The following is a 25,059-nucleotide window of genomic DNA, read 5'->3' as shown; positions in this document are numbered from 1 at the left end:
CCAGAGCCCCCAGCAGGCAGTATAGCTCTCTGTCCCTTTCTTATCTTATGAAGAGCCCTGGCCTGACTCAAGGACCTGGTTTGATAAGAAAGGGACAGAAGTCAGGCCAGGAGTCTTGGGCTTGGAGACTCATGAAGTAGAATAGCTTTGGGTGGCTTTATGGTAAGCGAGATACGGCTTTGGGTAGACTCTGATGCTGGCTAAGAAACAGATGAGAGAGTTTATTTTTAATTAACCATAGGTTTCATGAGGTGCAGGTACCAAGTACTTCAGTAGTTCTGAGTGTGGTTCTGGACCAGTGGGGTGGGCATCCCGTGGGAACTTTTGGGAAGTGATTGCCGGGTTCCATGTCAGAACTGCTGAGTCAAAGTGTTGGGTGAAGACGGAGTCTGTGTGAACAAGCCCTCCAGGTGATCTTGATGCTCCAGTGTTTGAGGGTTACTAGGGTAACGCGAGGACTGCAGTCTCCCCCTTGGCCCCGTATCAGGATCCCTCGAGATACTCTCAAAACTACAGCTGCCTAGACCCTACATGAAACCAATTTATTAAACATTTCTAGGGTGGGACCTGCACATTTGTAATTTTCAACAGTTCTGTCAGTGACCCCAGTGTACACTGAGAATTGCTGCTCAGGTACCTGGCACGTTATTGAAGCTGAATAAATATTGCCTGACTGCATGGATGGTTAATAACATACGCTGGAAAATCCTGATGTATGTGATTCTCCAGAAGAGGAGTAACCCCACAGCTGGACCATTTGGGGTCCCAGGGAGTTGTCGGGGGAGGGGTCAGCTTTTGGAAGAGTACACCCAGCGTTGGTCCTGGTGTCATCCTTCCAACCCAGCAGTCTTCTGACCTCTAATCTGCTCTGTTTCTGTTTACCCAGAAGAGGTGGAGACGAGACGCAGGTGTAGGAGGAGAGCTTACACTTATTTCTATTTCCCTTTACATCATGTCTTCAGCCCTAGGATGTGCAGTGTAAACAGGTGCATTTCTGAGACATGGAGTAGCTGTAGTATGCCAGCTTCTCTCTTGTGCCTCTGAGCATCTTCCATGTCATTTCACTGATGTGCAGGGCTGGCACGTCAAGGCTACATGTCTTCTTGTGGGGAGACTTCCTCCTCTAAGGTAAGCTGCCAACAAGTGTGCGGTGGTGGGTCCTTGTCTTTGTAGTCCGGCTAGCAGTCTTCTCCAGTGAGTGGATAACAGAGAGAGACCCAAACCACAGTTCTCAAATATGGCTGTCCATAGAAATCTCCTGGAGAAATCTTCTCCAGTTCCCATCCAGACCCATTAAATCAGGATGTTCAATAATGGGGCTCTCGATCAGTGCTTTTAATAGAACCCCTGGAGATTGATGTCACCAGTCCATGGGAGTTCGGGGATCACTGCATCCTAACCTACTCTTTTCACAAAGTTATAACTCTTTTTCTAGAAAATGAGAATAGGTCTTAAATTTGTTAAATGTAAACTGGCTTTAGCAAAAAGATTGTATCATGAAAGCTGCATTATTTAGAGTAGAAGTTAAAGAATTGCAAATGCTATAGAAGAGTTACAATTCTTTCTCCTTATCTTCCATTCCTTTTTCACTGTTCTCAGGACTTAGTGGTACTTCTCATCCTCATCTCTGGTTTCAGAATTTAATTCTCTTCCCCTTGTGATTTTGGGCCGTTAAGCTAGTTTGTCATCAAACACCGTTCAAATGCTTCTACTTTTCCCCCTTCTAGATGCAATCACTGCTTAGGTGTAGCACAGTGGATGAGGGGTGATGGAACTGATCTCCCGACCCACAGGGTCTTTGCCATTCTCCCTCTTAGCATTCACCTTCCACTGGTCAAAGGAAAACTATAAATAGTTAAATAATAGTATTGTCAGGCCCACTCCAGAAAGTCTCCTCTTGTGTCTGTTTCCTCTTACTAGTACTTGGGCTAATTAGCTTCTAAGTCTTTCAGAGTTACAGCTTGTGTTGATGCTAATTTGGAAAACAATGATAAGATTTACATAGCAAACACTTTTCTCTCCATTCCCTTAGTAACCATCCCCAGATTTGATACTAAATTATCAATCCACGGTGGCTAGAAAGTTACTTTAAGAATATATTTGGACAGATGCTAACAAAGGAAGTCAACATCCTCACTTCCAGTTGTGGGTGCTGAGACTCACAACAGGCTAAGATTCTCAAGGCAGGAAAACCCAGCCTCCTGCTTCCATACCATTAACTTTGCTGGATTCTTGAATCCAGCCAAAAGAACCTTGTCTGTCTTTCATCCAGGCTGAGTGGAGGTGGACAGCCTGAAAGGCTGATGAAGAGCAATCCATATCCGTCTGGATCCACATGAGTTCATCTTCTGGTTGCTGCCCACTGACCCTTGAGAAATACTCAGAATATTCTTAAAGGGTATTCTTAAATCTGTATGCATTCTGGATCCCTGACTTAGAGGCAGGAAAATTTCCAGGGATGACGGTTATTTGCAAGCGTGCTGGTGAGATCAAGTTGCAGACATCTTTGTGCGGGGAAAGTGGATCTAGCCATCCAGGGTAGGCGGGGTAGAAGCAGACACAGGCATGCTGAGCAGAGGCATCCCAGCAGACCTGTCTGAAACAACAGTCTTGGCCACCCCGTTGCCTTCTTCCCTGCAGGCACTGTGGGCATTGTGCGATTTCGGTGCCAGGAGAGGAGGTAGATGGGAGAAACCTGACCCTTTAATACCAGACACCCACTGCAGCTGATGCATGGCTGGGTTCTCTTGCCAGACTTGGCTGGCCTCCCTCTCGGTTCGAGGCAGCATTAAAAAGATTGATTTCTGTTAGCCAGCCATAATGGGAGACTGTAATGGCTGTGAGGGAGACACTTGGCTTGTGGACACCTTGTACGGGTGCCAGTCGCTTCAGGGGAGACCACTTGACAGGGAGCCAGGCAAGGTTTCTCTTTAACTTCTTGCTTTTCTGTTTTTTCTTCTCTCCTCCCCTCTTCTTTTCCCCACATCTCTCCTTTCCTCCATTTTATTCTGCCTTTCCATTCCCCATTATCTCCCTATGGTTTGGAAATGTTCCATGAAGAAAGGATCCAGAGCCACTCTTGGCTTTGGATGCAGGGTGCTCTCTCACCTAGGTTTGTCTCGCTGTATCCTGCCAAGGGTGCGCATGGGGGCTGGGTCTCTGCAGCACCACAACAGGGGCTCTCACTACTTCTCCTTGACATTCCAAGATGGCCCATTGGCAGAGTGCAAGCATTTCCTTGTGGAGTTTGTTCCCATGAGGGAGCAGAGAGCTCGGTCATCTCAGGAACTGAAGGGTCGTTCCCAGGAGCTCAGCTTGACTGTGACTAAGTTTATGTCCCTTGCAGCCTTTTGGGATGAGTAGAAGGGAATTTGGCTTCTCGTAGGTGGAGATAGCTAACCAGGCCAGTGTACCAAGGCACTGTCGTCAGTGAACCTCTCCTAGGAAGGGCTATCTAGATTCTGAAGCATGGGCGGCAGCTGTGGCCTCTTCTTTCACATACCCCAAGGTGTGCCCAGAGGTTCCCAGACCCCTCTGGAGCATGCTCGCCAGCCCCAGCCTCGCACCCACCCACTAAGCACATGGGTGCTTAGAGACAGCAGGGCTGCAGGGCATTCCAGATGGAGAGCCACTGCATCCACTTCCCAATTCTCATCCCTACCCCCCAGGCTGCAGGATCCTGCTCCTGTTTGCTGCCACCAGCACTCAGAAGTAGGGCCAGGCCTCAGAAAAGACAGGAGACCCAGCCGTCACTTACAGGTGGGCTCCCTTCCTGCAAGAGCCAGTCTTTCTTGGAGCAGGCAGAGCCATCTCTACATGGTCTGGCTGGGAGGGACTTGTGGAGGCCACTCAAGCCACTCCCTTAGCCCAGGAAAAACAGCACACATAGAAGCCAAGTCTATTCTGAGCCATAAGTTCCAGGCAGTGCTGTTGTAGTAGGTAGGGTGGGGGAAAAGCCAAGTGCGCCTGTCATGTTACCCCCAGTCCCAGGTGTATCCCTCAGCAAGCATCTCTATGAATGCCATATTTAGAACACAACCTAGAACAAAGAGGGCCCCACACAAATGAACCCTGTCCGTCTTTCCAACCTCACGTCCTATACTTTCAGCGACTTGATCCTCACTTACTAGGCTTCGGCCCATTGCCCTCCCCTGGCCTCTGACATTTCTGTTTACTTGAGTGATGTTATGTCCTCATAGATGCTCCCCAAATGGCCCTGGGTGAAGTCGTGCTCCTCATCCCACCAAAGGTGCCCCTCTATCATACAGTGTTTTACTTTCTACATGGTTCTTAGTTGGCATCTCCGAGATGGTCTTACTTGTGTTTATATAGTTTCTTAAGGGGACAGTCTGTCTCTTCTGTAATTTAACATCCATGAAAACAGGGACTTCTCGTTGTTTCTCCAGTGCCCAGTCTTGGTGCCCAGCATGCTACAAGTGTTCAGAAAATCCATGCTGAATAAATCATTGACTAACAGCAGGAACAGAGAATCTTGCCTTGCCTTGAGGGAAGGAAGCAGCTCCCACTGGCATGGGACATCATTCCTAACTGGCACCTCTCCCCCATGTGGCTGTGTTAGTTCACAAATTGGCCCTCATAACATGGAGGGCAAGGAGAGACTGAAGAAAGAAACAGACCACTACAGATCAGTAGGTGGCAGGTTTAATAAGCAAGAGAACTTACATACGAGGCTTGTCTTGGCCAAAAAGTGAGATCTCTGCACCGTCCTGCCAGAATCTTAAAACTGTTGTAGAGGACTTAATGGGCTTCAGTCACATATACCATCCACATAATCTCAACAATTTTTGAAAACAGCTCCCACTGTGGGAACAGTAGGCACACTTACATTCCAAGGACAGAGGAGGTGGTAGCCTTTGTTGCCTGGGTTTGGCTCAACCAGCGGTCACGTCCTCAGTGACATCCTGCAACAGGCTGATGCCAGCAGCTTCCTCACCTTTGCTTCTTGTTCTCTTCCACAGGATCTCTGGGTGATGCTGGTATCTGCGATCTTGCTCCCTCCCTTGTGCTAAGTCATGAAGCTAAGAAACGACACAAATAATTTACTCTCTGATTTAGCATAAAAACTTAAAACAATTCTTAACTCAAGGCAATATAATGACATACCATGATATTAATGTAATAGAGAGGAAAATTACTTTATTAATCCCTCAACACCTTCTAAGAAGAGTGAATCCTGTAAAATGAAAGACCCTGTGCCCCACTCAATCCCTTGATGGACTCTTGTCCACATGGGTAGCCTGAAACAAGAACATATAATGTTATCTCTGAGGCCATTTGTGTTTCCGCAGAATAATTATCTCCTTCATCACTGCTGAATAGTTGGGGAAGTCTCCCTCACACCCAAATTCTGTGTGAGAATGGTGTGTGTGTGTGTGTGTGTGTGTGTGTGTGTGTGTGTGAACAGAGTGGGGGCCAAGTCTGTTTGAGTCAATTTGGTGCCTCATAGAGATGTTGTGGAGATCTATGCATGGAACTCATGAAGCAGAAGGTGTCAGAATTGAAAGCTTTTACATCCTGCCAATATTTCCTCAACTCTAACACTTCAGTCATAGTGACTTGACTCCCACTGCCAGCTTTGGGCCCTAGAGGCTTTCGCTGGGACCTTGGAGGGATCCCCTGCCTACCTTCATGCAGCTGGAAGTGCTGTAGAGTTGATGCTCCCCACCTTGGAAGCCTGAACTAATGTCTGAGGAGAATTGGTATATAAATACCCCAGATTCCTTGCGCCCTGGGTGAGATAACTCTTAAGTGTGTTCTATACTGGCTTCCCAGGTTTACTCCACAGGATTAATCTCTAGTCACCCATGATGGTGGATGGCTTGATAGTATACCATTATTGGCTGCTTTGCCTTTTTTGTCTGGCTTCCACACTCACCAATCCATGTTTCCTTCCCGTCCTGCCTTAATGAGGTCCCTAGAAGCAGAGCCTGACAGAGGGGCTCATTCAAGTGACTTAGTGGGAAGAGGAGAGAGGCCTGTAGGATGGAGCAGGGGAAGGGGCTGAGCAAATCTATGGTTTTCGCTAGAGACTGGTGTCAGCTTGATCCCTTGGGGAGCTCTAGAGTACAAATAGTATCACAGAGTTGGGCCCCCCCTGGGGTCAAGAGAGCTGGCTTAAAAAAAATTTTTTTAATGTTTATTTATTTTTGAGAGAGAGAGAGTGTGAGTCGGGGAGGAGCAGAGAGAGAGACACAGAATCTGAAGCAGGCTCCAGGCTCTGAGCTGTCAGCACAGAGCCCAATGCAGGGCTTGAACCCATGAGCCGTGAGATCATGATCTGAACTGAAGTCGGATGCTTACCTACTGAGCCACCCAGGCGCCCCAAGAGAGCTGGCTTTTAAACCCCTGTTTCAGTTAGACATTTCCCAAGGATTGCTCTGAAGGGTGGAGGAGGGCAGGCATATCCTCCTAACTTCAGACAGTGCCCATTTGGCGAAAGGCAAATGCTCCAGAAAAGGGCTCTGCTGAGCTGTTAGCAGCAAGCATTCACAGCTGGAGGATGGGTGAAGTAGTCAGTAAAGGGGAGCATCCAGTGGACCTCCATATGGGCTTGCATTCTAATCTTCGTCTCAGGATCTGATTCTGGGGTATGGAATAAGATAAATTTATCTAGATCTCCAGGGAGACCTCAAATCCCTTGATAGTATATTCAAGTTCCCATTTGTCTATTTGGTACTGGAGGTCATTCTGGAAAATTGGTGGAGTTATTCAGACAGTGAGCTCTTCCCTCTCCATCATTCTTTCTGTGTGAAATGGTACCTCTCCTGGAGTAACTCAGCCTCTCTTTTTCATTCTTCTCATCCTTACCACCGTTCAGCTATGGATGTAGGGCTCTCTGCCTGCCCAAAGCCCTCTTTCCCGCATCAGGTCTACGTAGGGAGTACTAATGGCGGAAATGGCACAAATGCCAATTGTTACCAACATGGCAGATGCTTTTTCAGCAAGCCACTTCCCCATTTGTCCGTGGACAGAGATATCTGTGGTGTTGTAGGACTGGGTCTCTGACTCCCCTCCCTACAAATAGCCTAGCCCCTCTGGGATGCCCTGCACTACAAACCCCTCCGTGGGGCCTTGATACCTCCCTAATCCTTGCTAACTCCCTGCCCTACAGATTCTGTTTCCCATGGTTCCAGTCAGCAGCTGGTTGGGGTATAAATATAATGCAGGCTATATATTTTCTAGTAAACACACTAAAAAGGTAAAGAAAATAGGTGAAATTCATTTTAATAGTTTAATACACTGTGTGAAATTATCATTTCAACATGAAATCAGTATAAAAATTATCAGTGTGATATTTTACATTTTTTCATACTAAATCTTTGAAAACTGATATAAATTTCAGTATATTTTATATAATGAAAGTATATTTCAATTTACACTAGCCCCATATCAAGTGCTCAGTAACCACATGTGACTAATGAGAACCATATTCGGAGGCTCATTCCTAGAGTCTCTGGTAGTAAACCTCGTTCTGTTGAAATGGTCTGATCACAGGGTCTAGTCTGGACTAGGAGGCACGTGAAGGCAAGAGTACCTGATATTCTTGATGGTGTGGGGCAGCTGGGCTGGGGTTGAAACTGGAGGGAGTGGTGAGGAGTAGGGGAGGGGAGGTTGATGGAAGCCTGGGAGGTCCTGGTCCAAGAGGAGAATTTACAGAGGTAGAAATCATGGAAGTGGGGCAGGGTCTGATGCTAGTGGCTGTCAAGACGGGTTGGGGATAGGGACCAGTTCCCTGATGTGGTGGAGATTTCAGGCCAGTGTTTTTAAGGCCTGTGAAACTATCTGTGATCCCGGCAGGAAGAGGAACAGAGGAACAGGCCATGGCACCCATGCTGGTGCTATTTGGGGAAACAGGACTGTGTTTAGACAAGGTGAGATCAGAGCCAAACTTGCCGGTCTGAGGCTCATCTATTAATCATTAGAAAAACCAACCATCTTCAGTTCTTTTTTTTTTTCTAAGATTTCAAAAGGCAAAAAGTGACAAACACAAATTTAAGTAGCATGCATTCTGTTGCATTATTGAGTCCATGGTGTAGCTGTTAAAAAAGGCACATGTTTTGTATTGACCTCCTCATAAAGCACTTGTAGATTTTACCATTAATAAGTCCCCTTTAGTTCTCTCTCCAATTAGTTGTGTGATCATCTAACAGCATTTTGATCTGGACTGCATTTCTTGTTATAATGATTAGCATTTCATACCTTGGACTGTCTGTGAAGAGCAAGATAAATTGCCTTCATTTCTTTTCCTTGATCAACCACACATAGCCCTTCATAAAGAGAATGATCTAATTTTGCACTCGCAAGTGCCTGTTAGCTGACTTTTGAGCAGAATATATACTTACTTCATTTTTCAGATGGGTAAACCGAGGCTTTGAGCAATTACTGGACTTGTCCATTTGACTCACTTTTAAAAAAAAAATGGTAAAACCCAGAGAGTATGCTTCATAAAAATACATGGAAATGGTTAGTATTGTGGTTTCCAAGTCTCACTTTTGGTAAAATTCAGTCTTTCAAATGACTGAATTTTGTAAAGAAGGGACTTTGTAATTCACTGCTGTATCCCAGATATGGACACATCGTATGCACTCAATAAATATTTTTAATGAATGGGTGAGCTGTATCATCTCTTCATTTAGTTTTAGTTAGATGGTCAAATCTCATATTGTTTCGAAAACATTTCTAAATTAATATTTTAAAACATTAGTTCTTCATGTAGGCTTTTCTAAACAGAAAATTCTGTTCAGAAACAACTCAAAACACATAAAACGTGTACATACAATCAGGAAGTCACACACACACACACACACACACACACACACACACACACACACCTATGGGAAATCTAGGACTGTTTTCTCTCGTTTCTTCTGCAACTTGCCTTTTCACAGAACCCTGGATCTTGAAGATATACTCACATTAAGTGCAAATAGTTGCACATCACTCTTTTTACACTTGTATAATATTTAGTAGTATGGCTGGATCAGAGTTTATTTTCCTTAATTAATGGCATCTAGGTTATTCTCAATTTTGCGCTATTTTAAAATTTGCTGCACTGAACATCTTTGCACACGGCCTCCTTATGTGCTCCATGGTTTTTTCCTCTGGGTTAGTGCTGAGCAGCGAAACTGCAATACATAGAGATGCCCAATTTAGGTTTTCTTAGATACTGCCAAAATGCCCTACAGAATAAAACTGCAATTTATACTTTTACTGTCCATCTGCCCACATCCTTGCCTGCATTTAATATTAACAAACATTTGTTTTTACCAGTCTGCTGGGTGAAAAATTATATCTAGTTCATTTTGAGGAGATAACTTTACTGTTGAAAGTATATACAAAATAATGAATAGAATATACATATATATGTATGTATGCATGTATAGGCATACAATTTAAATATTAATACCTACCTAGCTGAATATTGATGTTGTCTTAGGAGCATCTTCCCAACTGTGTGACAATAATTTATTCATTTTTGCTCGTGTATATGAATATACCCAATACTTATTTTTTTGTTTCACAATGATGGACATTTGAGGTATTTCCTGTTTTTTTCCTATTATGAGTTGAGTATCTGTGAACATTCTTGTGTATCTCTCCTGGTGCACATGTACATAAGTGCTGCTAAGGTATACCCAGCTGTGAAATTGTGGAGTCCTACGGTGTAGTGGGGATTGCCAGTTGTGCACCCAAATCTGTTCTCTCCATCTTCCCACTTGGAGTCCAGCTAGACGTCTTTCCCAGCCTCCTTTTTAGTTGCATATGGCTGTGTGACTGAGTTCTCACCGAAGGAATCTAAGCAGTTTCCATTCTGCTACTTTGGGATCAGAGCCGTAAGGCAATGAGTGTACCTCGTCCATGCTCTCTTCTCCCTTCATAAGACCCAAAACCCAAACATGGCGGTGACCCAACTTCAACTTTGCAGAAAAACAACAGAGTCCTAGTTGTTGGTGGAGCAATGACTTAGAAAGAACCAGCTATCTGACCATGAGGACCAAAATTGTCTCACTGACCTGGATGGTAAACTTTGGGATGGATATGTGAAAGAGTAATACTTTTTTTACCATTAAGCCATTTTATTGTTAGTGTCTGTATTATGGTGGCTTGTACTTACTCCAATACATAAGAAAGCATATGTTAAACTTCATTGAGTGATACCATACTCCTGTTCAGAATTCGAGCCGATCGATACTCCCACCAGCAGTGTATCACCACTCCTGTTGTTCCATCTCCTACCGATCTTAGCTGTTGTCTGAAATGTCTATTCAGATCTTCTTCCCTCTTTAATATTGGGTGATTTTAAAAGTATGATTAAATATATAACATCAAATTTGTATGGTAACCATTTGAAGTGCACAGTTCAGTGGCATTAATTATGTTCACAATATCGTGCAACCATCACCACTGTTTCCAAAACCCATTCATTACCCCAGACAGAGACTCTACCCATTAAGAATAACTCCCCCTCTGGGGCGCCTGGGTGGCTCAGTTGGTTGAGCGTCTGACTTCGGCCCAGGTCATGATCTCACGGTCTGTGGGTTTGAGCCCCGCATCGGGCTCTATCCTGACAGCTCAGAGCCTGGAGCCTGCTTCGGATTCTGTGTTTCCCTCTCTCTCTGCCCCTCCCCCGCTCATGCTCTGTCTCTCTCTCTCTGTCAAAAATAAATGAACATTAAAAAAAAAAAGTATAACTCCCCATACCTCCTTCCCAGTAAACTCTAATCCACTTGCTCTCTTCATGAATTTACCTACTCAAGGTAGGTAATCATATGAGTGGAATCATACAATATCTGTCCTTTTTGTGTGGTCTCAAACTACGGAACACTTCATAAGTGTGTGTGTCATCTTTGCGCTGGTGTCGTGCCAGTGTCTACATCATCTACATCATCTCAATTTTAGTAGATGTGCTGCCAGAGCAAGCACATGGGCCCTTTTAAAAATGTTTATTTCTTTTTGGTTTAGAGAAGTTCTGTATATAAATCTGGATATGAATATTTTTTTAAATTAGATGGGTGGCAAATATTTTCTCCCAATGTGTGGCCTAACTATATTTATGGTGCTAAAAGTACCAAAGTTTTTCATTTTATGCAGTCCTTCATATATGTCTATATTTTCCTTTGTAATTTGTGCTTTTTTGTGTCCTGCTTATGAAATCCCCCTCCACCCACCCGTGTCATTAAAACATTATCCTATATTTTCTTCAAAATTATTTTGAAACTTTTGCCTTTCATATTTGTTTTTAATCCACTGGAATTGATTGTATTGGTGTGAGAGGAGTCTAATTTTGTTTTTTCAAATTGTCTCTGCAACATTTATTGAATGGTTGATTCTTTCCCCAGTACTTGGTAGTGCTTTCCTTGACACGGTGTTTCCATAAACACATTGGTCCTAAATCCCTACATCAATTCCATATTGTTTTAATTATGCCTCCCATTCTGTTTGTCTTCAGAATAGACTTGGTTATTGCCTTTTGATTTTGAATTTGGGGTCAATTTGTCAAATTCTTCCAAAATTTTGTGGGTATTTTTCTTATATTTGTATTCAACTTATATTTAAAGTTGTAGAGAATCACCATCAGCTTTTTTACCCACAAAGATGGTGCATCTCCCCAGTAATTTACATGTTCTTTCATAAAGTCTTATAATTTTTTCCATACAGGCTGTTTAAAACTTTCTTTAAATTTATTCCAAGATACTTTGGAGTTTTTGTTGCTATTAAAATGCCATAGCATTGAAAATTATCTATTTTCTGTAGATGTTTAGGAAAGCAATAGATTTTTATATACTGACTTTGTAACCAGCAAATTTGCTCATTTTTCATGTTTGGTCTACTGGTTTGTCAGTTTCTTGGTTTTCTATATAGATAATCTTAGTGTTTGTGATAAACTTACTGTTGGTTCTCTTTCTTCCTTATGGATTTCATTTCTTTTTCATGTCTAAGAGTGCTAGCTAGAACCCTAGTTCTAGCAAGTGTTGAATGGCAGCAAGGAGAGTAGCCATCCTTTCTTCTTCCTCAGCTTTAAAGGGAATACTTCTGATGTTTCATCATTAAGTGTATTATGTGCTCTGGGGTTTTGGTAGATACCATGTCTAAAGACAAGAAGGTTTCTTTCTATTCCCCCTATTAAATACTTTTTAAATTGTGACGAAGTTCTGAATTTTTATCAAATGTTTTATGTCTCTTGAGATGATTATATAGGTTTTGTCCTTTAATCAGTTAATGAGTGAATAGATTGTCTAAAATTAGACTGTTCTTTCATTTAGTTATATTTATTGTGTTGCTGATACCCTTATTGTGAATGCTGGCGTAAATATGCATTTATTTCCATCATTTTATTTTTCACTCTGTGTGTGCAATGCTCTTCTTACTTATTTTTTCTCCTCTCCTACTTACCATTGTATTGGTTAGTCCACCACCACCACCACCCCCGTACCGCTGCTTATCTGGAAGAGGTTACCCTTAACATTTTTAAAGCATGGTTGACTTAGCAACATCTAAAACTGCCTTCAGAATGGTACCAGGGTTTTAGAAAACTAAAGTTTTTAAACTCCTGACTTAGATGCTGTTCTTATTCTGTATTTTTAGTATTATCTTGCTTTTATAAACCCCAAAGATTTACCCATATTTACCACTTCCTTTGCTCATTATTGCTTCATTCATCTTACTTTGCTCTTCTGAGTTCATTTCTTATTTCCTTATTCCTGAACCATTTCCTTAAGTAAGTCTCAAAGATGGCACCTGGCTGCTAACCTCCTTAATGTTGCTTGAAACATCCTTGTCTTGCTTTCAGTCTTGAAAAAAATGTAGCTGGATGTAGGATTTTAGGTTACATAAAATTTTAAGTTGATGGTTATTTTCTTTCTGTACCGAACATTTTGCTGCTTGGAAGACTCATGGTCATTTCTTACTAGCATCTTGTCACTTCACTCTGATGGCTTTTAAGTTTTTGTCTTTGGTGTTCTAAAGTGCATTACAGTTTGCCTAGTCAGGGATAGGTTCTTTTTATTTTGCTCAGGACTTCCAAAATCTGTGTTTCCTGAATCTGAGTAATTCATTTCCTTCACCAAGTTCTGGAAATTTATCTGCCATTTTCTTTTAATATTGCTTATCTCCTCCCGCCCCCCCCCCCCCCCCGCCACTTCTATTATTTCCTCCTAGGTATTTGAAAAATGATAGCCTTATCTTTGCTTCTATCATATTTTCAACCCCTTTTTAAATGTTTTACATTAAGCTTCACTTTTCTCTGTTGCGTTAGAGTTAATTTTCTCAAATTTAACATGAAGTTCAGTTAACCTGTCCAGTATATAGAACCTCTTAAACCTATCCAGTTTCTAGTTTCCTTTTCTATGTGGTTCTGTCTCAAATCAATAGGTTTTTTAAATAGTGTTTTATGATTTTAAATGTTGATATTTAAGAGACTTTCTCTGGTAGTTCTACAGGAATAAGGGCCTAATCCTGTTTGTTTTGCCTGCTGAATTTTGCTCATGGTAGATTTATTCATGTGCTCTGTGATTGTGGATTGTGAGTTCATGTCTGTCAGGGCTTTATCTGTGGAAACCTTATGGGAGGTGTGTTCTTTTTTGCATTTCCTCCTGCCAATGCATTTACAATTAATTGTTTTCAATTGAGTTCTTGGCTTGGGAGATCTGAGATCAGATAGTATAAATCTGAACTCAAACTCATGTAAGTGAAGGCCTATGAGAGGAATTCTGAGGGGAGCTGCCCAGGCTGAGGGGCAAGCTTCCTTCCTCTCCTCTGTGAGAGGGACTGGAGACACTTCCCTCAGTCCACTTTTTTGGTGAAGGTGTTGCAATTTGAGGTCTCAGCTTTCTGCAGTGATCGTTGTTCCAACTTTTTGCCTTGCGTTCATTCGAAGTCTTGTTTCCAATTCATGTACATTAAAATTCAAGCCATTAGATTTCCCAGAACAGGGACTAATCCCCACCCACACTGCCATGTAAGCTCCCACATTTACCATTTGGGATTTTAGTGCTTCTTTGTTTCAAGGCCCTTGGGAATACTTCTTATGAGCTCTGTAATATATTGAAAAGAAGCTGTTTTACTGAGTTTTGCTAGCTGTGGTTAGCAAAAGTTTTGCAGGGTAACCTGTAATATTACCCTAAATTAAAATTATTCTTTTACTATGTATTTTTCCCTTTGTTTTAGGCACCATATGTAATGATATTATTTTGTAGCCAACAAGTGTTTTTAATCAAGAGTCAGTTCATTCATATTTGTAATTGGAAGTGATTATGTAATTTCTAGTAAATGCTTATTATTTAAATAATAACTTCCCTTCTGTTAATTTAATATTTTTAAAATTCATTTAAAAAAAACCATCGGGGTATATTTCATTTTTATCTTCTCCAGTATTTTCAAAGGCATATATACTTCTTTTAAGTATATTTGTGCAAACTTTTAAGTATTTAAATTGTTTTTAAATGAACTTTAATTATTTTAAAGCAATTTTGGTATTTGTAAGATTCGAGCATTAAAAAAACCCCACCTCTTCTTTTTTTTTTTTTATATATTTTATTTAAATCCAGGTTAGGTAACATAGTGTAATATTGGTTTCAGGAGTAGAATTTAGTGATTTATCACTGACATATAATGCCCAGTGCTCATCCCAACAAGTGCCCTCCTTAATGCCCATCACCCATTTAGCCCATCCCCCCCACCCAACACCTTTCTAGCAACCCTCAGTTTGTTCTCTGTATTTAAGAGTCTCTTATGGTTTGCCTCCCTCTCTGTTTTTATGTTTTGGGTTTTTTTTTTTTTTAGTTTTTTTTTTTTTTTTAACGTTTATTTATTTTTGAGACAGAGAGAGACAGAGCATGAACGGGGGAGGGGCAGAGGGAGAGGGAGACACAGAATCTGAAGCAGGCTCCAGGCTCTGAACCATCAGCCCAGAGCCCGACGCGGGGCTCAAACTCACGGACCGCAAGATCGTGACCTGAGCTGACATCGGACGTTTAACCGACTGAGCCACCCAGGCGCCCCTGTTTTTATCTTATTTTTAAAAACACCTCTTCTGAATCCCACCCATGTGAACAAGGAATTTCACATAGCTGTGCTACCTCTCCTTAAATTCCTCTTCTCTTTGTTCTTAATTAATATGATCTGAGTTATTAGATTTAGGTTTTTGTAATTAGAATGTTAACAACATGTATATTCTTTATTGAGACTATTTTTGACATTTCAATTCAATTTAAAAGCAGTTTGCAAACATTTAGACTTCTATTTTAGTTGATTTTATTGCTTGTCACCAAAACTCGTCTCTGTCATTTGAATATATTTTCAAGTATATTTTTTCTAAACGGTTGCAAGCTTTCTGAGACCTGAAAATGTAACCAAAACATCTATTGCTTTCAGTCAGCTGGAAATATATTTTTTGTGTCACAAATTTTCCCTCGTAAAACTCTATAGCTCCGGTTCCATTTTCTTTTGGAATTTAGTGTTACGAAGTTAACGATTTTTATTCTACTGTAGGTAACCTATTTGTCCATGTGTGTCCTTATACAGATGTAAGGTTTCTTTAAAATCTCCATACAGTTTGAAAACATTACCTAGATGTAATTATCAGGTTTTTATTCAGCTAAGACAAGTTTTATTCTTTCATAGCTCTGCCATTACTTTCATGGCGTTTGTAGTGGTATCTCTTTTAGGAATGATTTTAGGGACTCTTTCAAGTCCCCAGTCCTTTGCAAGCATGGGCACAATTTTATATATGTTGGCTCTACATTTTCTGTTTCCTATATGTTCTGTATTCTCTTTCAATGGTTTTCCTTTTCTGTCCATTTTGTAGTTATTGTTTGAAAGATTCTGTTTGTCTTGCATATCATTCATTCATTGCTCAACAACAACACATCTGCCCTTTACTGCTACACCAAGGTGAAGTTCGATTCTGACACTGCAGTTTTGTTTCCTGAAAACCCTTCTCTCTTTCTCTTCCCATCTCTCATTCTGTTGTCTTTTCTGCTTAACCTGCTTTCTTGTAAACTTGGACCTTTTTCATGGAGTTTGTCTTCGTGCATGCCAAGAAGCTTCCTGAAAGTCTCTCTTGACTGTACAGAACATCATTTTTAAAAAGATGCTCCCCTCTGGGTCGTGGAGGTGTTGTTCTGCTCTTTGTTCTTCAGTGTTCTAATAGACCCTGGGTGTCATGATTCCTCTTACTGCTCCTTGAGAAGGAAGAGACTCATTAATTCTTGCTGTTTTTTGCTAGGCAGGATGAGTGGGTTGGCTTTGGGCCCTCCATCTCTCTCTTGCTTGATGGTTGAATCTTCTGTTTAGACCTATACTGGAGGGCCAGCCAATGTTCAATTGCTGGTTGCCAACAGGCTTCATCTAGTGTATATCTGCTCTACTGAAGTGGCATCTTTCCCCAACCACCGTCCTGATTCTCTGGTGCTCTGACCTGATGTGTCATAGGAAAAACAACATTCAGCAGGCTGCACAAATTCCATAATTATTACTGTGCCTGCTCCAGCCTCTAGACCATCCTTCACATCCTGAATACACTGTGTCTTCACCAGCCCATCTGTCTTCCCAGTTGTCTTGCTCATTTTGGGGCTCTTCCTGGGTATAAGAAGACCTTGGGGGAAGGGAGGAAGATGACCAGGGAAAACTGTTCTTTATTTGGGCGTCTGAGTCAGGTATTGGCAGAGAGGGAACTACAACATATCTTCCTATCTATTTCTTTAAAATACATCCTCCTTATAGGGGAGAACTTGGCATATGTCATACATGTGCTTGATAGGTTGTTCTCCAACCAACTTCATCTGCCTTATAAGTATTGTCAGTTCCTTCTACATCCTGGCAATTATGTTGTCTGTCAGTGTTCATTCACCTCATTAGTGTGAGTCTTCATATTTGTCTATGTTTTCTGGGATATTTTCCTGAGAAACAAGGAAAGTCTTGTTGGAAGGCTCTAACCAGAGGCCATTTTGTACAGAAAGTCCCACAATGCATTTTGACATCTGTTTTCCTAGGGAGACCATGAGATCCTCAAAGGGAGGGGCTGGGTCACAAACATCACTGGGTCCCTAGCACCTTGCAGGTGACTAACACAGAGTTGCTGCACAATAAATGTTGAAAGAGCACAAGAGAGAGGAAGATTTTGTTATTTGTCTATCACCCATTGTTAAAATGTTTTATATGACTCGTAAATGGTTAACCTGCTTCTCCAAAAGGAATTGATGAAAGTGGTATCTTGCAGCTTAAGAATAAAATTAAAGGTAACTTGGGTCATGGAGTGTATAACTAAAACTTTAATTTATGCAGTTAAGTAATATTTTTAAAAAGATGGGATAAGGGAGCAACTTAACATCTTCTCAGGTATAAGATAGCCATATAATCATCCTCAGGATGGTTACTGTTTGTCTACGCTTTCCACCACTAGGTAGAATGAAGAAAACAGCCTTAAATTACAATAAAAGGGATGCAGGTTAGAGGTGAGCAAGCACATTTTATAGGTTAGCTTTATAATGTGTAGAGTTATCAAGGGAAGTTATACAACTGTGTTCACCAGAAATCTCTTTCAGCCTTTTAGACAGACTCTTTAGAGTTGGGGGGTGAACTGACTGGCTGCCCCAAAACCATCTAGCCAGAAGGACTTCTGAGCTGTAGACAAAGGGTCAAATCACCTTTGGGTTCCTGGGAATCCTTAGCTGCAGGCTTAGAGGTGAGCATCTATAGCTTTGAAGGAGTGATTTAGTGATATCAAATAGCTGGGTGATTAATCAAGAAAACAAGCGAGCATTTGACAGCAGAGAGAAAAACAAAATAGCCTAGGAGATGCTTTGGGGAAAATAGGCACCCAGGCTTGCATTCCCCAACCAATGGTGCTTTCAGGGATATTTGCAAATCACAACCCATTGCAAGAGAAAGATCAATTTGCTGCACAGCTAAATTAATATTTAACTTGCTCAAGAAAAGTCAATCCCCTGGGTTATTAGAGAAATTAACAAAAGCCCTAAACTGATGCTATTCTTATCTGAGCCATCAGCATGCTTTCAAAGTCATCAATGCTGTTTTCCTTACCCCTTCTGATCTGATGTGCCCCAACCCCACCCCAATCCAACCCTCTCTTTTAGCCCCTCTTACCTCCCCTCTGACTCTTCCTCTTCTTGCCACAGAACCCTTTCTTCAAACAAAACCTGGTATTGATGCCCCCCGCGCCCCCCCCCCCCAATACAAAAAGCTGCTGGAATAGAAGGGAGGTCTGGGGCTCCATCCCCTGATCACTCCTGTACTTCCCCACCTGGAAGTCCCCTGAGATGACCTGAGAGCACAGTTTTAAACACCTGGGCAGGAACAGTGACTCCCAAGCCTCATTGTGCAGCAGAATCAACCGGGGTGGGGCCTATAAAATCATATTTGTGGGCCTACCTCATGCCTACTGACTTCAAATTCTCAGGAGTGAAGCTTGGGGGAATTAGAAGACATTAAGACAGAAATTCTTGTGTAATTTGCCTGGTACAGGTTGAAAGACCCTGGCAGAGTTCTCCTTGGGATCCCTGTACCTACGGTTTGCTAGGGTCTTCCCAGCGGTGACGTTTTGCAGTTGGACAGTGGTCTTCAGCCAGGTCTGGAAGAGCCACTCAGAACTGCCCAAAGAGATGTAGCAGGAGACTGTGGGTGGGAGGGACCAGCCGAGGGCCATCAAGACTGCCTGGGCAAGGAGGGATTTGGGAAGAAGTAGAGGTCAGGAAATTCTACCCACTTCGTTTCAGTTTTGCACGTAAACATCCAGCGCAGTGCTTGTTGGCAGAAGGTGTTGAGTAAACAGAAGCCGTTCCCCTCATGTCTGACTGCACCATCTCCCTTCAGCTGTTGCCTTGCCTTCTTCTCCCCCTGGCATTGCTACTGCCTCTGTCATCCTGCCCCACTACACTGCATGCTCCCTCAGAGCAGGGCCTGTGTCCACTGAGTCCCCACAGTCTAGTGCAGGGCCTGCCTGGCTTCATCGCAGGTACTCAATATTTGTTGAGTAAGTGGGTGGGCGTGTGACTAGCCACGTGCCGGGAAAGGGGGACCTGGGTGTGGGGGTGTGGAGAGTGAGGGGTTCAAGCTGGCTGAGCCACCCAGGCCCAGAAGGCAGGTTTCAGGGAGCCTATAGAGAAGTCTGGACACCGCGCCAGAGTGGTTGGTCTTTCTTTAGCAGACAGTGAGGAGCCACTAGTTTTCTGTGCTGGGAAGAGATAAGATCAAGTTTGGCTTCAGGAAGATTGGTTTGTCAGCAGAGTGCAGAAAGATTAGAGGGGGAGGGGACAGAAGCTGGGCAGCTATTCAGACTCCCCAGTTGTCCTGGGGAAGGAACATGGCTGGAATTGAGACAGTCTTGTAAGCCTTGTTTGGGACAAGGGCACTGGGAGGAAGATGTGGCAGAAGTGGACGCTGCCCGACATGCCTCTCAAAAGGCTGTGATGTAGTGAAGGGGAGAAAAGAGTCTGAGCCTCATCCATCCATCCATGAGTGAGGGGAGCGATGGAAGGTACATGAGCAGGTGAAGCTGCGAAGGAATTGTCCAAGGACCCAGGGAGCAGAGTTTCCAGGGACAGAACCGGTGGAGGGGATCTGCTTTGGAGAGTTGAAGAGGGAACAGTAGAAAGTGGTAAGACAGTGGTAAGAGAATGGGGACCTTGGAAAGGGAGGCAAGGGCTGCAGGACAACTGTTGGTCATCCATTGGCGGGGGCGGGGGTGCTAGGCATCCAAGAGGATGATGGGTAACTGGGGGTGGGTCATTCCCACTGTGATCACTCCAGAGATGTTGGGACACCATTGGTGGTGTATGGCAGGGCAGAGGGCAGCTGGCATGGCGTCAAGATAGATGATGATGGGATCCACCTTTCAGGTGTTGAGGCAGTGTGGGCTGGAGGGTCAGGGAGAGGCAAGAAGCCCTAGTGAGAGTGGGGGAGGAAAAGCAGGATCAGGATAGGGAGAGGAGTTTGGCTGTGACAGAGGGGGTGTGGTCCCAGCAAAGCAGAGGCCACACACACACACACACACACACACACACACACACACGGTGGGAAATGGACTTAGCAAAGCTTGAGAAGGAGGACAGAGAGCACGGGAGGGTCACCACACCTGCTTACTGTTAATTCATTGGCAACTCTGGGAAGGGCTTGATGGGGAAGAGGCAGGCACCTTTGCTGTTGTTAGGCCATCCAGCAGGCCCTCCCTGACCCTGTAGGACCAGACCATCATCAGGTCTGGGGTGGGAGTGCTGGGGTGAGGACACTTCTCCAACACAACATTACAGCCTCAAGGCAGGTCCTCAGTGTAGAACACTTGCTATGTTCAGAGACGGGAAGAGACAGGAGGAGAGGAAGAGTGGGAGCTGGGCCTGGGAGAATCACTCCTACTTCTGGTGCCCTGTCCCCTTGTTGCCCAGTCAAGTCCTTCCAACCCATGTGTGAGGTCTCACCTGCAATTAGGGTGCCTTTTTCTGTGCCCCACTTTGCAAAACCTTTTGCTGCTTCTACTTCGATCTCTGCTTTTTATAGCAAGCTGTGTTCACCATTGGTCTCTCCCACCTGACCTGACTTCTGGGGTCAGGCCCTCTGTGGATGCTCATAGAATACATTTAGAAGTGAAAAGTAGACAGAAACTTGTGGAGGACTAGAACAGCAGGGAGTTAGACAGGACGCATATTCAGCGAGCTGTACACACTGGAACAGCAGTCCACAGATTCTCTGAACTTCCTTCCTTCCTTCCTTCCTTCCTTCCTTCCGATATATGCCATCACCTTCACTGTTCAAGGTACTGGGTTTTCTGTAGTAACAAAACACATATGAATCCCAAGAATGGAGATCCTTTCCATTCTAATAAGGGGAGACCCACAATAAACATATTTTAAAAATTTATTTATTTATTTTGAGAGAGAGTGTGAGTGGGAGGAGGGGCAAAGAGAGAGGGAGAGAGACAATCCCAAGCAGTCTCCACACTGTTAGTGCAGAGCCCACTGTGGGGTTAGATCCCACCAACAGTGAGATAATGACCTGAGCTGAAATCAAGAGTCAGATGCCTAAGGACAGGTGCCCCTAAACATCATTGATTAGTAAAAAACAGATGTGAAATCCATTCTGTGTTAGAAGGTGAAGTGCTGTGAATAGGAAGGATAGAGTGCACCTTCCGGTTGCACTCTAAAGGGTAGCCAGGGTAAGTGTCGCTAAGATGAAATAAGAAAAAATTGATTATTTAAAGCTCACCCAATCCTGGTGTGCTATAAGGAGGGCAAAGCGCCTCAAAAGGCTCCTTGACTAGGCCTCATAAGTCTGGGGCCTCGGGAGCTGGGCAGGCGGGTGCGCTTCTCAGAGAACACCACGAGGGGGAGCCCGGACCCCTCCTAGTGCCTTCCGAGCCCTCCCGCACAGCCTTGCAAGCAAAAGTTTTTCTTAAACTAACAATGCCTGTGTAAGGAGGTGCTCGCGCCTGATTGGACGGGGGAATTTTGCAGGTTTGATTCCTTGATTGGACAGGAGGTGTTAGGGGTGGGGAGAGAGCTGATGGTGGGGGATTCCACTCCCTCCCGCGTCAGTCTGGCCGGCTCCGTCCTCTCGTAGGCTCCGCTGTAGCTCGCAATGTGACACCAGGACGCACACGCACTCGCGCGCTCTCCCCAGCTCACACTCCCTCGCCCTCTCTCTCCCATACACGCGCACGCACACACCCACCTCTCCCATAAACACACACACACACATGCACACCCACACCCACGCGCGCCCGCACCGCCCCACGCGCGTACACTCCCGCCCACGCCCACGCCGCGCTCCGGGGAGTCCGGTCCCAGCTAGAGCGCGAAAGGATACGGAGAAGCCACCGGCGGGGAGTGCAGCGGCGCCCCGGGACGCGGCGCCCTCCCCGCGCGGCCGCCTTGGCTTGGGCTCGGCCTGGGGGCCGCCGGCCGGCGATGGCCCCGGATTGCCTGCTGCTGCTCCTCCTGGCATCCGCAGTGGCCGCTATGGAAGGTAACGTAGCCTCCGCGGAGCAAGTTGGCGGCTGGCGGCTGTATCCCCGGGGCTGGTCTGGATGCTTTGCGCCGCCAGCCTCCCGCGCCCGGAGGGCACGGCTGCTGGGGAGCCCCGGCCGCAACCGAGCTCGAGGCTGGGGCGGCACCCCTGGCGCGCCCCCGGCTGGCTCTCGGCGCCAGCAGCTGGTTCGCGAAGCCCCTGGCTACCGCGCCCCGGCGCTCCTGGGCAGCTCGGGTCTCTCAGAGCTCCGGCTCGGCTCGGGGAGCGTGGAGCCCGCTGCATTGCGGTGCAGGCTCCTTAGCTCCGGGGGTGCCCGGTACTGGGGACGAAGGGACGGCTCCGGCCATCCGGTCCCTGGAGTGCGAGCGCCTGTCGGTTCCCTTCCTGTCCCGGCCACGGATGCGCTTAGGTGGCCGTGCGCCACCTCTCCTTTACCTCTGCTCGGGCTCGGGGACTCTGGGCTCGGCGGGCTAGCTCTGAGCGCGGGGACCAGAGCTCTACCCCGGTGCCCCGAAAGTGGCCGCTGGAGGAGAGGGACTGAGTTCATTGGCCGTACCCTCGGGGGACAGTCTGGTGGTCCCGGAGCCCGCGGGAGCTGCATCTTTCCTGGGTCAAGTCGGGGCGAGGCGGACACCTTTGTCGCCTCTTGAGCCTGGGAACGGGGGTGCTGTGGGTGGGTTGTAGGTCCTGCCGAAACTCGCCGAGCATCATCTTCGCCTCGGAGGGGAGACTCGCCGGCCGGGAGGCAGCGACACTCCCCCTGCTACTTCAGCCTTGGCTGCGCTTTGGGCTGTGGCCGGGCAAGCGCGCCCCGCGGGCACAGCGCCTGGCGCAGCAGGGAGCACCCGCGCTCGGCGGCGCCCGCGAATCCCTGTGGGAAATCCCTGCCTTGCTCCCCGCCCCCCCCCCTCCCCCGCCCCTGGTCCCAGCCGCTGAGCGCGGGCCGCAGCCCCTCCTGGGAACGCGGCTCGGCCCCCGAGCCGAGCGGAGTTGCTGGGGGGAAACCACTGTCGGGGTGGTGCGCCGCCACGGCCGGGCTCGCAGCCTCGTTTCCCGGTGGCCGGCGGGTTGAAACTCCGCGGAGGGACTCTGCGCGGGAATCACGCGCAGCGTTCTGAACTGGTGGCTCGCTGGGCTGGTCTGTCCGGTCCCTCGCAAGCTGTTACCGGTTGCCCAGCGGAAACGCCCCCACCCCAGACACCGTGGTCCAGCGCTCCTGACACCTCCGGAAAGCGCTGCCCTTCTTGGAGCGGAGCTGGGGCATTCGGGGCCCCAGGGCGGGGCTGATTCCTTCCCCGCGTGGGGAAGACCACGGTGTGCCGCGTTCGTTCTGGTGGCAGCGCGGGGGTGCGACGATGAATGCCTAGAAAGCTCTCACTTGCTTTTCTGAAGATGGTTTTTTGTCTGCCTCCCGCTGCCCTTCCCGGCTCCTGGTCTTTGTGCGGAGGGGATGCATTTTGGGACGTGCGGGGACTAGAGCTGTGTGGAGCGCGGGCGACACCCCGGAGCAGGGATGCTTGGGTTTGACTGACAGAGAGGCAAAGGCGGGAGCAGTTGAAATAGGACAGGTGCAGCGTTTCACACTTCCAAACCGGTCAGGACAACCTGGGTGAGCGAGCGTAAACAACGAGCTAGGCGAGGCTGGACTTTGTAGCGTCCAACGTCCTAGCGTCTTCACGCCCGCCAGAGGGTCAGAGGCTGAGCCTCGGAGAGCAGAGGGGTGCCCACTTTGGGAGCCTGGTCTTGGCACTGGGTCTCCATCGATGAAAGGAGGGCATGCAAGCGAGCAAAATTGTTCGAAGAGCAAGTGCGTGGGAACCCACGTCTGGATGCTCGCAGTTTCCTCCCTAGACCCCTTCTTGGCTCCCGGTCGGCTGCTGGGCTGGAGCTGCCCGAGGGAGAGTGCCCTTGTACGGGTGGCGCCCAGCCCTGTATATGCGCCCTGTCACTAGGTGTCCTGGAGTGGCTCCTGTTGTGGGAGTTGTGTTTCTTCTCGGCACAGCCCCAGCAACTTTGCCAGCAGCCTGGCAAGAAGAGCCTGGCTTTCTAAGCTGAAAATCTCTCCAGAAAGGGTTAAAAGAAACACCACATTCAGCAGAATATTAAAGCAGCCCCATCGTCCCTGCTTAGTGCGCAGGGATAGTACACACCATTCACTCCTATCTCTCCTCCAGCGAACACAGACAGGTTCATTTTCTCCTCTTCACACGCAGAGCCGCCTTCCTGCCTGCCTGGCTGGGCTGGGGCCAGCGTCATTGGGTTTGTGATGAGTGAGAGATAATTATCAGAAAAGTGGATCAATGAGTTGCCTACACAGACAGCAGATCCCTCCCAAACTCTGCTGTATCTAGGGGTGCCTCTCTTTGCTGGTTTGGCCCCTTAACCTGTCTTTTTTCCCTTAGTGGGGCTCTGGTGGAATTGCACTGGGGCAAGCAGCTCCAAAACCAGGCAGGTCCTTAGTCCAGGCCAGGGCAGGAACAAAGGGATAGTGGCAGCCATGGGCCAGTTGGGGACACTTGGCCAGACAGGCAGGCCCCTATGAGATTCTCTGCCTGGGAGGAAGGAAGGGGCTGGTTGACATGAGGTGTGGGAAATCCACACTGAAAGAGAGCACCCCTCCCTTTCCTCCCCTTCCCCATTTCCATTGGCTCTGCTTTGTGGGGAGAGAGATGGCATTGTGGGGGGCGGGGAGGAGGCTGCCTGGGGCTTTTAAAGTCTATTTTCAGAGGAGAACAGGGCAGCCTGGGAGTCAGGGATGCTGAAATCCTCTGGCTTTCCAGACACAGAACCGGCCTCTTAGTCTCCAAACACTTGCTTCTTCAAGCTTAAGTCCTTTCACACTGTGTCTGGGGCTTGTTGAGAATGGGCTGCTGGTGTCTACAAGGGAAGACAACCACCTGCCTTCTCTGAGCTGCCCTTTGGCCTGTGCAAAACAGGGTCTGGAGACCTGGCCTTCTTTCGGGCTGTTTCTGCAGCAGTAGGACGTGTTGGGCTGGCAGCAGACGCCCACCCTCAGAGTGGACTAAACATGTTGGCCTTTCTGGGAGGCAGCCATCTGGC

Source organism: Panthera leo, chromosome C2 (assembly GCF_018350215.1).
Source record: "Panthera leo isolate Ple1 chromosome C2, P.leo_Ple1_pat1.1, whole genome shotgun sequence".
In the NCBI taxonomy this organism is placed as follows: Eukaryota; Metazoa; Chordata; class Mammalia; order Carnivora; family Felidae; genus Panthera; species Panthera leo.
This window is presented reverse-complemented; position numbering follows the sequence as displayed.